This window comes from Ixodes scapularis, unplaced genomic scaffold (genome assembly GCF_016920785.2).
Source record: "Ixodes scapularis isolate PalLabHiFi unplaced genomic scaffold, ASM1692078v2 PGA_scaffold10__122_contigs__length_95168666, whole genome shotgun sequence".
In the NCBI taxonomy this organism is placed as follows: domain Eukaryota; kingdom Metazoa; phylum Arthropoda; class Arachnida; order Ixodida; family Ixodidae; genus Ixodes; species Ixodes scapularis.
The window spans coordinates 25,697,255-25,708,714 of NW_024609836.1; positions in this window are offsets into that span (position 1 = coordinate 25,697,255).

Here is an 11,460-nt window from a genome sequence, read left to right on the forward strand (position 1 = left end):
ATGTCACGGAGCGGGAATATTTTGCTTGTTTTTTGTACAGTCAATTCGCTTATAACTCCAGAAATAATTGAAATATCGGGAAAAAAAGTTTTTCCTCTGTGTTCCTATGTTTTTAACTGTTTCAGCGCAAATTTCAAGCTTGTCTGAAAATCATTGGGGGGAGCCTTAGCATATAGCCAGTTTGGTCAAGAATAAAAAAAACAACAAATGATTACTGATTAACTGAGTGTATCAATTTTTATTTTTATTCATTAATCAGAATGTTAATAAATAATTCATTCATTCATTTATTCGTTAGATTAAACTGCATGTTTTTGTTCAGGATCGCAGTAGGAATGGCACATAAACAACACTATACAAGCAAATGCGTGGCCAATAAAAAAATGAAATTGTAATATAATAGCGTGTCATAAATGTAAAAAAAAAACAGTGAAAAAGAAAAAAAAACACAAGCAAAACAAAGCTACTATTCACTCTATATCAAAGTATTTTCTTCAGAGTTCGGGGATCAATTTAAAGTGGCACTGACACCCCAGCGGTTTTGTTGTCTAAAGCGATAAAATTTTTAATCATAGACACAAAAAAAAACACAATGCAAAAAACAAATCGCACGTTGGCGCCCGTTTACTTATCTTTGACGCCTTTCTCTCTCTCTTCTCACCTCCTGGCTTCCTTTTATTTGGGACTTAATCAAGTATAAAATTTAAAAGCTTTGTAAGCGACACTTTTTTATAATATTTAATAAGGGCATTCGTAAAACATGTTTTTAACGCAAATGCGAACGCACTTCGGTCCTTCTTCTTGAGATACCGAAAATCGGAGTCCGCAGAGATGTCGCCTCCTGGCTTTTTATCCTAGAGCTTCCTCGAAAAACATGGCGCCTTTCGGCACATGTAGTACTCTATTTATCTATTAATTATATATCATGTAGTACTCTATTAACCAGACTACTAAATGGAGTACCCTAGTTATCTTTTATGGGGGTCCGACGACCTCTGAGACTCCGAAAAGGAAATCGTCAAGTGGTCAAAGCTACTGGGTTTGTTGTCTGTGTACCGCAGTTTCGGTAGTGACTCCGTCGTGGCACCCTTTCACGCAAAACCGGCTCAGCGTGGCCCCTCACGTCGCTCACAAAAGTCCACGGCGTGTTCTCTTCGACCTCACACCGTTTGAAAGAATTTGAGGTCGCTGAAAGTGCCTCAAAGACCGACGACCAGTTCGCGCTTTCCACTTCTCCCTTACTTCCTCCTTTCCCCCCTTCTAGACTGTCTACCGCTGCCTGTTTCCTCCTCCCCCATGGTGAGGAGGATCTTCTGCCTTGCAGAATCTCGAGTCGGTACGTCCGTCGGCCTTTAAAAGAACCCCATACTCGAAAGTGAAGCGTCGTCTGCTCACGGCGATAGGTGGCACACACAGAGAAGAGCGGTTGAACGGGGGACGCGGGCGAAAACGACACTTCGGGACAGGATGACTCAGAGGCGTGAGAGAAACCCGAGTTGCAGGACGACTCAATTTTTGACGTCACAGCTCTGGCGGGGATCGCACGGGAGCTTCAAATTCAACTTTGGGAAAAATATTTCTTACTTTACAAATACTGAGTTTTTTTAGCATTCGACCACAGCGTGGCATGGATGAAAACGAACGAAATGCTCGGCATGCTGCGGCTCAGCGTCTACGCAGACAAGCACCACCAGAGCTTCGCCCCAATCAACATCATTCACCACGTGGAGATGCGCTTGTTTTTAAACCCGATTACAAAAGTTAAATATAATGATCAATCCATGTGACACATTTAAAAAAAAAATAATTTAAGCTCCATGGGGCCCTGGGCCCATTATTTCTTTACATACATAATAGCAAAATAAACATGTCTATATAAAATCTGGATACTTCCAATACGTGGACGGCGCTGATTTTCGACCGCCGCACGAGGAATTCAATCCTGCCGCTCCTTTTTGACGAAGCTATATAGCGGAAGTAATGACCTGTTTTGTTAATAAAAATAATTTAAACCTTATCTTTATTTTTACCCCTAAAACTGTCGTACGGAAAACTACAGGATAAATGAAAAGTACTCAACATCCTGAAATTTTTACCTTTTAACAGGGGACGCGGGCGAAAACGACACTTCGGGTCGGGACGGCTGGGAGGCGTGAGACAAACCCGAGTTGCAGGACGACTCAATCTTTGACGTCACAGAACTCGCGCGGATCGCGTGGGAACTTCAAATTCAACTTAGGGAAAATGTTTTCTTACTTCACAATACTGAGTTCCTAAGTTTGAAATTTAGGGTAATGTCCAGGCATCGTTTCGAATTGTTCCTGATAATAAAAAAAATTATTTTGGCCTCTCAGTACCCCTTTGAAGAACGAAAGTTTGTTATTTCAGCGGCTGTTTATTCCAGTCCTTGAAAGTATGAGGAGAAAAATTTAATACGGAAAAGGTGATGCCGTGGCCATGGCGCTACAATATAATACTCCTGTTGATGTGTTGGAGAGCATAAATCGAAGGGTAATTGCTTAACGGAATAAAAGGTCCTTTAATAAGCTTGGCAGCAGTCACAAGTTAGGATGCCGTGACAACAAAGCGCCACTTGTGTACGCTTGTCCCTTCTTAGTAGAACTTGTGCAATCAACTGTCGGGAAGACAGCATCCAACAGCATGACACGGAACCTTCTGTGAATATACCTTATTTCGAGAACGCTGCTTGTGTAGGGAAGGGATAGGACTCTAAACACCCCACTCGAAGACGCGCTCCAGGCACCATAACTTGCTAGTACAGTTACCTCTCCGTAATATAGACACCTTCATTGTCCGCCTCACCCTCAAAAAAAAAAAGTCCACAATATGAGCTGTCTACATTAACGAGACAAAAATATACGTATCTGCACAGTTCGTCCCCTAAAATGGTGTCTGTACAGAGGGGTATTCATATTAACGAAATTCATATTAACGAGACATCACTGGAAGGTTGCTGAGAACTTTTCGCTCGTAAGAAAAAAAAAAACAAACAAACAGGCGATCATGTGTTACTGCTATCTGCGTCGCCCTCTAATTTTCAGTCGCCCTTCAGCAAGGAGTTAATTTTATAATCGCTCGCGCGGATATCTTAGGCTGCCGTCACCCGGCTAATATATTATAAATAAGGCGGTCCGCCTACACTGTCTGTGGTGAATTCCTTGCTTGCATGACATTGGTCACGCAAAACTACTACCTGCAGACATAATGGAAGCATACACGCGTGAAGCAAAAATGGTTCCAACATGCTTGAGCAACGTCTACATGTAATTTTTTCATTATGTCTGCAGCAGACGCCGTGTTTTTTTGTTTTATTTTTGCTTGATGTATGAGAAGTGTGACTTCTCATACATCATGCCGTCGAGAACCAAAACTAGGCGTTTGTCTCGGAACGGGCCTAGCCGCACTTTTCGTCGTGGTGCCCCATTTTCGATCGGCAACGGAATCCACTCCAACACCGGGACTCGGACCTGGCCAGGAAAGAAAAGCGACACAAATCTGCTCCAGGAGAAGGCCATTTATCACTCGACTGTAGTTCACCGATAGGTGCTCTGTGTTTTTGTTAAGTTGAGTTTATAACACTTAGCTTTAATACACGCGAAACAATATTTTGTCCAAAGTTAAAACACTACACGGGGCTAAATGTTGATGGTGGTGGAGGGAAACATACGGCGTGCCGTTCATAAAATTGACCGGCGATCAAGAAGCGCGAGAGATTGGTAAATATAGGCGTCTGCCTTTCAGTCACGCGGGCAAGCGTCCAATTCAGGAAACTTCTGGGGGAAAAAAATCCCAGGTATTTATTATCTCTATACCACGTGTCTCATTTCCCGTAACGCCTCTCCATTTTACCTTCCCTGAACGTTTCCCTTTTTTTTATCTCCATACAATAAATATTAACATATTCTGTCTGAGGACATCACCAGTACGTGTGCTCTCTCCATGGAGGACATTTATCAATAAAGCAAGCCGCGGTGCCAGAAGATGCATTAAGCATCGATCGCGCTTTCTCATTCTCAAAGGGTCGAAATTCCGCCCTCTTCAATCGTGGCATTATATGCTTTCATGGGGAGAGTTGACAACCCTCGGAAATCAAAACCCTAAATAAAAATCTGGAAGAACCCTCAAGGCTCTCACTTGGCTTGGAGATTTGTGAGACGTATTCACCCTGCTCTTTGGTTTAGTTCTCCGCTGCCAAAGACGCGTGTTGAAGATGCTTGCACGTCTTCTCATAGCCTTGTTCGTTGTCTTTATGCCCGCTGCACTGTTGAATTCCACAAAAAACGATGTGCATCTTCTGCTCCAGAGTGACACAGACACTGACGTTCTCTGCGCAACTGGAAACATGAACAGCTTTCTCTTCCGACGCAGTATTGGCACCATCTTCAGAGCAAGGTACTGGTGCGGTTCCTGGTCGTTGTACGTCGAGCACCTCCGATGCAGCACTGCCGACAACAAGAAGACGGTGACCTTTATTTCTGAGTCCTTATGGAACGATAGCCTATCGTGGTTAGTCTCTTCCGACGACATTTCTTCCACTTGGTTTATTCTTACTGAGGCAAATCGTTTATCATGCGTTCGGGCTCCTGGATACCCCAGACAATTTGTTCATAACCCAATGATGAATGCAGAAAGCCTCCTCGACATTAAACAGGGCTTAGTATGGAACTGCACAAACAGCGGCGACAACAGCCTGATGAATTCAGCCGTGCCGGAGCACAGCTTTCCGGCCACCCAAACCTGGCAGCTACTTAGGAACCAGAGCTTCGTGCTTGGTTGTCTGTTCCCTAAGGGCATTGTCGGGGAACCTAAAATTATATTAGATGGTTTGATATTCCTCGGTGTCCATTTCAGAACAGTAATGGTGAAACAGGAGCATTTCATTGCAGATATGGTGAAGCGTAGGATAGACATTCTGCTCAACAATATTGTGCCCGACGCAAACCGCTGGCGACTGCTCCATTTTCCACGCTTCTTCGACCACGGAAGGGTTCTCTTCTACACGGTTCGTAAGCCTTCACTCCGTGCAGGTGCGTTTATCCGAGAAGCACCGATGGCCTTCTTCACAATTCTGTTCCTATCAATGGTTACCTGCGCACTAGGCTTCTGTCTCATCAACTACTGCTCGGGAAGGGGGCTCGTCAAAGGCATCCAAGACGTGGTGTTCGTTCTAGTCTCAACGGCGATGCTCTTCTCGTACCCCGTACCGGAACGATTCCAACGCGTTCTGGCTGGACGCATCATGCTTTTCTGCTGGATGGCTGGCGGATTCTCGCTTGCCGTCTACTTCCAGAGCCTGTTGACGTCCAGCCTGAGTTCCGGATATGTCTGGGAAGCAGACGACACCATAGAGAAGCTCTATTCCAGGCTCGCATCTGGGAAAGTGCTACCGTGTGTGTTAAAGGGCTCCTACTACGATCGCCTTCTGCGGCAGTCAGACGACAAGCAGGGAATCATCGGTGCCATGGCGGCCACTCGCAGACTATCGTCCAACAAAGCTTCCACCTTGAGCGACACAACCGAGGATTGCATGGAGAAGGTTCTTGGAGGCAGTCACGTGTTCATCTCGCATGAGAAGCACCAATGCTTTATAGCAAAACACGACAACAGGCTGACTTCTGGGAAAGACACAATCCACGGGGTGTACGCTAGCACCCCGGTGCGAAAGGACTTGCCGCTGAGAAATTCTTACGGCCAGCTGGTGGCGAGAATGTTCGAGACTGGTTTGCTGCCCAACAGAATGAGCCTCCGCTATTGGAACTGTTCTCGTATTAGGGATATGCAAGTCTCCCTGGCGACCTATGATGCCACACAGTTTCGCAGGGTTTACTACTTCTGTTGCGGAGGGGCTACGATTGTTTTGGTAATAGAGTTAATGATTTTTCGCATGTTTTAAAATAATATAAACACTATTCCTTGTTGACATCTCAGCTAGGCGTGGCGCAGCGAGAGCAGCGCCAACAGGCATGAGTATTGTGTAGCAATGATTAAATATAGGTGCCCTCGATAACATTCTATTTGCTTGAATTGCATAAAAAATTAAAATGTCCTACTTCGGAGTGTCATCTTTTTTATTTTTTTTATTTTTAATGTTGAATAAGGTTGCCGGTTTTTGTAACTATGTATTCTATGTATTATCCAATTGCACATGTTCCGAAGGAAAAAAAATACACCTAGCGCTTTGTGCTGTTTCACTATTTCAATATGGTCGGTACCGATCTTTTGATTATAACTCTTGTAACGTGCTTATTTACAGGTCGAGAAAAAATTGCTTTATATATCGCAGTGTTGATTTTAAGACTATAATTTGATGACCTCGAAATAAACTTTTTAAAACTAAGTTCGCCTTGGTTGTGAATTCGTCCCTGTTCGAAGCAGGCAGAAATACACTCGAATCGTCTGCATACATGGGAAAACGTGATTGGTTGCAAATATTGACTACATCGTTTACATGTACATTGAACAACAGAGGACCGAGTATATGTTGCCCTGGGGCACACCAAACTTCAAGACTTGCAAACGAGAAACATGATCATTCGGTGAGACGAATTGGTTACCATGTTCTAAATATGAGCGAATAAGTATCAAAGGCATGCCACGTGTACCATAACATGGAAGTTTACTAAAGAGCGTTGAATCGTTGAGACAGGCGAACACTTTGCAAAGCCCAGCTGTTCACCAGCTGTTCACTATCTATAATATGTCATATCATTTCTTTTTGCGATTTCAAAGCGCATTCTGTTGACTTTTCCTTGTGAAATCCGAACTGAACGTCAGTTAGCACTGAATGCTAGGTAAATAATTTGCCTAAACGATGGAATATAATTTACCCAGCACTTCTGAAAATATTGGGTAAGCAGAGATGGCTCTATAATTTGTAACTAAATGTTTGTCTCCACACTTGTGCAGAACTGAAAGCTTCGCGAGTTTCATGCTATATACACCAACTCATGTTTACAAACAAACCGGAGCGCCCCTAGCGGATGCCACCGGCGCCGCGCATGCGCGGTGGATGGTGGGCAAAAAGCCCGCCGTCGCCCATAAACAAACCATTGAATTGCGTTGTTGTCGGCGTCGGTGGGAGTCCCCGTGCTCTTTTTCGCGTTGGAATTGTGTATTCTACGTCCTGATAACAATGTCTGACTACTTGAGCAGCTTCAGCAAAACTAACGAGGCAAAACTTTGCGTAAATAATGTGACGCGCGGCGATTCATTCCACGTGGACGCCGCAGAATGGGCGCTAAAGCCTGACTCCCACGATGAGATTCTGCTCGCTGTTTTCAGACGCGACGTTGCTCGGACTGCAAAAGCGTGGACCGTATCTGAGATGGTGGACGTCGATACTGAAAACCGCAAGTAGAATCGGGCATTACAAATCGGTGATGGCCACTCGTAACAATAATGATCAACATCTTCTTGTATCTGTTTACACTTAGCACTTACCCCAACCAAACTTCAAAAGTGTTTTGAGGCCTGCACTTAGTTCGTATCGCAATTACTGGGTCAACGTTTGGTTTACGGGCCGCTGTCGTTTGAATGAGCTGACGACAAAAAGCAGCCAAGTTTGAAACAGCAGACGACAGTTCGAACGCATGCGTAATGGAGTACGGGCAAGAAGCACCGCGTCCCGCGTCAACAAACCATTCGAATGTCACGTTGTCGGCGTCTGTGTGAGTCTGCATACTCTTTTTTGCGTTGGAATTATCGATTCTACGTCCTCATCGCAATGTCTTGCCACTTTAATAGCCTGAGCGAAATTATCAAGGCTCGTTACGCCGCTAAACATTCCGTAAATAATTTGACGTGCAGCGATTCATTCGCATGAACGCCGCAGAATGGACGCCAAAACCATGATGAGATTCTTCTAGCTATTTTAGGTAGCGACGTCGTTCGTGCTGCAAAAGTGTAGAACGTAGGTCGACGATCGACGTCGATACTGAAAATCGGAAGCGGGAACAGACCAAGCGTAACAAGTCGGTGATGGCCACCGGTACCAATGATCAACATCTTGAATCTACTGTTTACACCGAGCCTACTCAAGTCTTTTGAGGCCTGCAATTACTTCTTATTGCAATCACCGGGTCAAAGTTTGTTCTACGGGCCGCTTTTGTTTGAACGAGCAGACGACAAAAAGCAGACAAGTTTGAAAGAGCAGACGAGAGTTCGAACGATCAGGCGGCCGTGTGAATTTGAAGACGCACTGAACCCGCGGGTGGTTCGGACAACTTGGCGGTTTTCTCTCGTTCATGTTGGAACAAAGCAAATACATCTGGCGACCACAAAGTGTTGCCCGCACACGCAATCGTAGTTCGACAGCGTCTGGTTTGCCCTTTTCACGGCTACTATCCACGTTCTTGGACGAACGGAGGGGGCAAAAACACATGAAAACTGATCTTCAAACCTTTCCACACTCTCTTGGTACAGCCCCCGTCGCAGTATTTTTACAAAAAGGCAGGTTTTTTGTCTCGTTTCTTCCAAAGGAACACAGGAATGCATGTCTGGCACGGCGACTTCTGCCCACCGCCCTAGACCGGAAGTGCGTCCGGCGCGCCACCACCGCGGCGTGACGTAGGAGAGTTGAGTTGGTGTATAGAAATTTGGCACTCGAAAGTGCTAAGTGAAATATATATACACGGTGTAATTTTTTTTAGCTGCACCAAATTTTCAAAAAAAAAAGGTAACGTGAGATAGAGTAATTTGAGCCCTGGAATAGTGTTAGTGGCCTTGGCGGCCTCTAGAAAAAAGGTGAAATTAGGTAATTAGTTTGCTAATTAACTAAAATATTTTAACTAACTTTTAAATTTTTCACTTGAGGGCACATAACGTATTTAGACGATTGAAGATCGGCCACAGTATGGTGTATCCGTTTCGTCAAATATGAATAAAACAATTCCTAGTAGGCGCTACGGGGCCGAGAAATGTCACTTTGGTGAATGGTGTCAAACCGAAACTAAACAGGAAAGAGTGCGGGTAAGGTTATCGCTCCGCCCTTTCGGGCAGGCGATTCGTCATTATCGCGGCCGGCTCGCCTAAGCAAGTGGAACCGGCCGTGATAACGACGAATCCCATGCCCGGAAGGGCGGAGCGATAACATTACCCGCACTCTTTCATGTTTAGTTTCGGTTTGACACCATTTACCAAAGTGACATTTCTCGACCCCGAAGCGCCTACTAGGAATTTTCTTAATCCAAAATGGTCGACACGGCTAGACCATACTGTGGCCGATCTTCAATCCTGTAAATGCATTAAGTGCCCTCAAGTGACAAATTAAATGTTAGTTGAAATATTTTACTGAATTAGCAAACTAATTACTTAATTTCACCTTTTTTCTAGAGGCGCCGCCATGGCCACTAACACTTCCCCAGGGCTCAAATTACTCTATCTCACGTTATTTTCTTTTCGAAAATTTGGTGCAGCTAAAAAAAGAAAACACCCTGTATATACAAAAAGTGGGGCCACCACATCGATTACGAATATAGCGGGCTTTACTTGTATTTGGTCGATGTCATGGCGTTTGCTCTTATTCAATCCCATAAATACACGGAGAACTCCCGATTCGTCTATCGAGTGTAGGAAACGTGTGGCTCTTACGTTGTGCGAGATAAACGAGGAAGCATGCTCATTCCGCGCGCTAGAGGGCAGGTTAGTGAAATGACTCTTTGTCTGTTTGTTGCGATAAAACATTTCAATTATCGACTGCTAAGCAGTCATAGGGTGCTTCTTGGGAACTTCACTGCTTATATCCGTAGGACTAATATAAGTGATACTTTTACAGCGAAGCTGTATACCTCTACCGGCCAACGAAATGTTTGTGTCATTAGCGTTGTAAGCAAAAAACTCCCAACGAACAATTGAAGGCAAAACAGCATATCTCCTTTGACGTCAGGGATACAGCACACAACTCAGTATCTGTTTTAATAAAGAAAACCACGAAGTAATTACCACAACACAAGCATCAAATGGTTGTGTTGGCGGAAGTTTGGCGGAAAATTTTCAGCAAAATTTAGCAGGCAAGTTTTTTCTGTGGGGACAATATTCCGCCAGTTTTTTCTCCTAAATTTAGCGGGGAACTTTCCCCACCGAATTTAGCGGTCAATTTTTTCCGCTAAATTTAGTGAGGAAATGTTCCCGCTAAACTTAGCGGGAAACCTTTTCCGCCAAATCGAGCGGGAAAATCCGCACAATTTAGCGGGCTAATTTACCGGGAAATTGTCCCACAATTTTGCAGTAAATTCCCTTCCTTACCCAAACCTTTTCTCCACACCCTTCCCTCCTCCCCCTCAAGAGCTGCGCCGTAGTTCGGCATTACAGAGAATTGTAAAAGCATTTCATTTTTTTTTAATTCCTGCATATAGCTTCACTTCAGCAGGCAATATAAGTTCATGGTATTCTGCCATGAGGCTAGTGAAAGTGCAGAAAATAAAACAATGCGTAACGTTTCAACACCACCAGCTCCAACGTTGCTTTCAGCACTATCAGAGTGGCGAGAACCAGGAAATTAACAAAAAATTGAACGAGGAAACTTAAGACGGCTTACCTAATTATGATTACTGCTGTTATTATTCACGAGATAAATTATTCTTATTTTTTAAAGTATAATCCCTAGTAAAAAAAAATCATTTGTATGAGAAATTTCTTATGTCCAATAAACACATATGAATCATACAAGATATCTAAAAACAAATAAGGACATATAAGAACCATATAAGAATTATATGAGAACTATATAAGACTTATATAAGATATATAAGAACACCATAAGAAACTTATAAGAAACTCCCCACTAGTTTCCTATATGGTGCTTGTATGTTCTCATATAGCTTATATAGTTCTTATAAAGCTCTTATATGGTTCTCATACGGTTCTTATATGTTCTTATATATCTTGTATGATTCATATGTGTTTATTGGACACAGAAATTTCTCATACGAATGAGAATTTTCAATAGGGATATAATCATTTCTGAGCGTTACTCTTTTCACCTCCTTACTCCTTGGTTTCCGGGCTTACAACTATACTTAATCAACAGACTACGAGCTAAACCTGCTGCGATATGGTGCGAAAAACTCGCCTCTGCGTGACGTGCTTGGCGCACTGATAAGTACGACGGAGCAAATATATCACGTGGTTTCTAACAGGCTCTTAATTGGACGTGGCGGCCTGTAGCAGTGGGATTTAGTCCATTGTAGGATAAGACAAAACATAAATGTTTGTGAGAAAAAAATCTATTGTTACCGAGTTGTACGAAAGGAAGTCAGTCTCTTTGTCTGGACAGTATACGTAGGTGTTTGTTCGTTTCGAACTGTGTTGTCTAAAGTCTGAGATCTGTACAAAAGCCTTTCAGTCTAAGGTTTGATGGTTAATGTAGCATCTGCGTTTCTATTAACCACTTAGAAAGTTTACCCCTGTCTCCTCAGAGGAACGTATAACAGGTGCAGAACA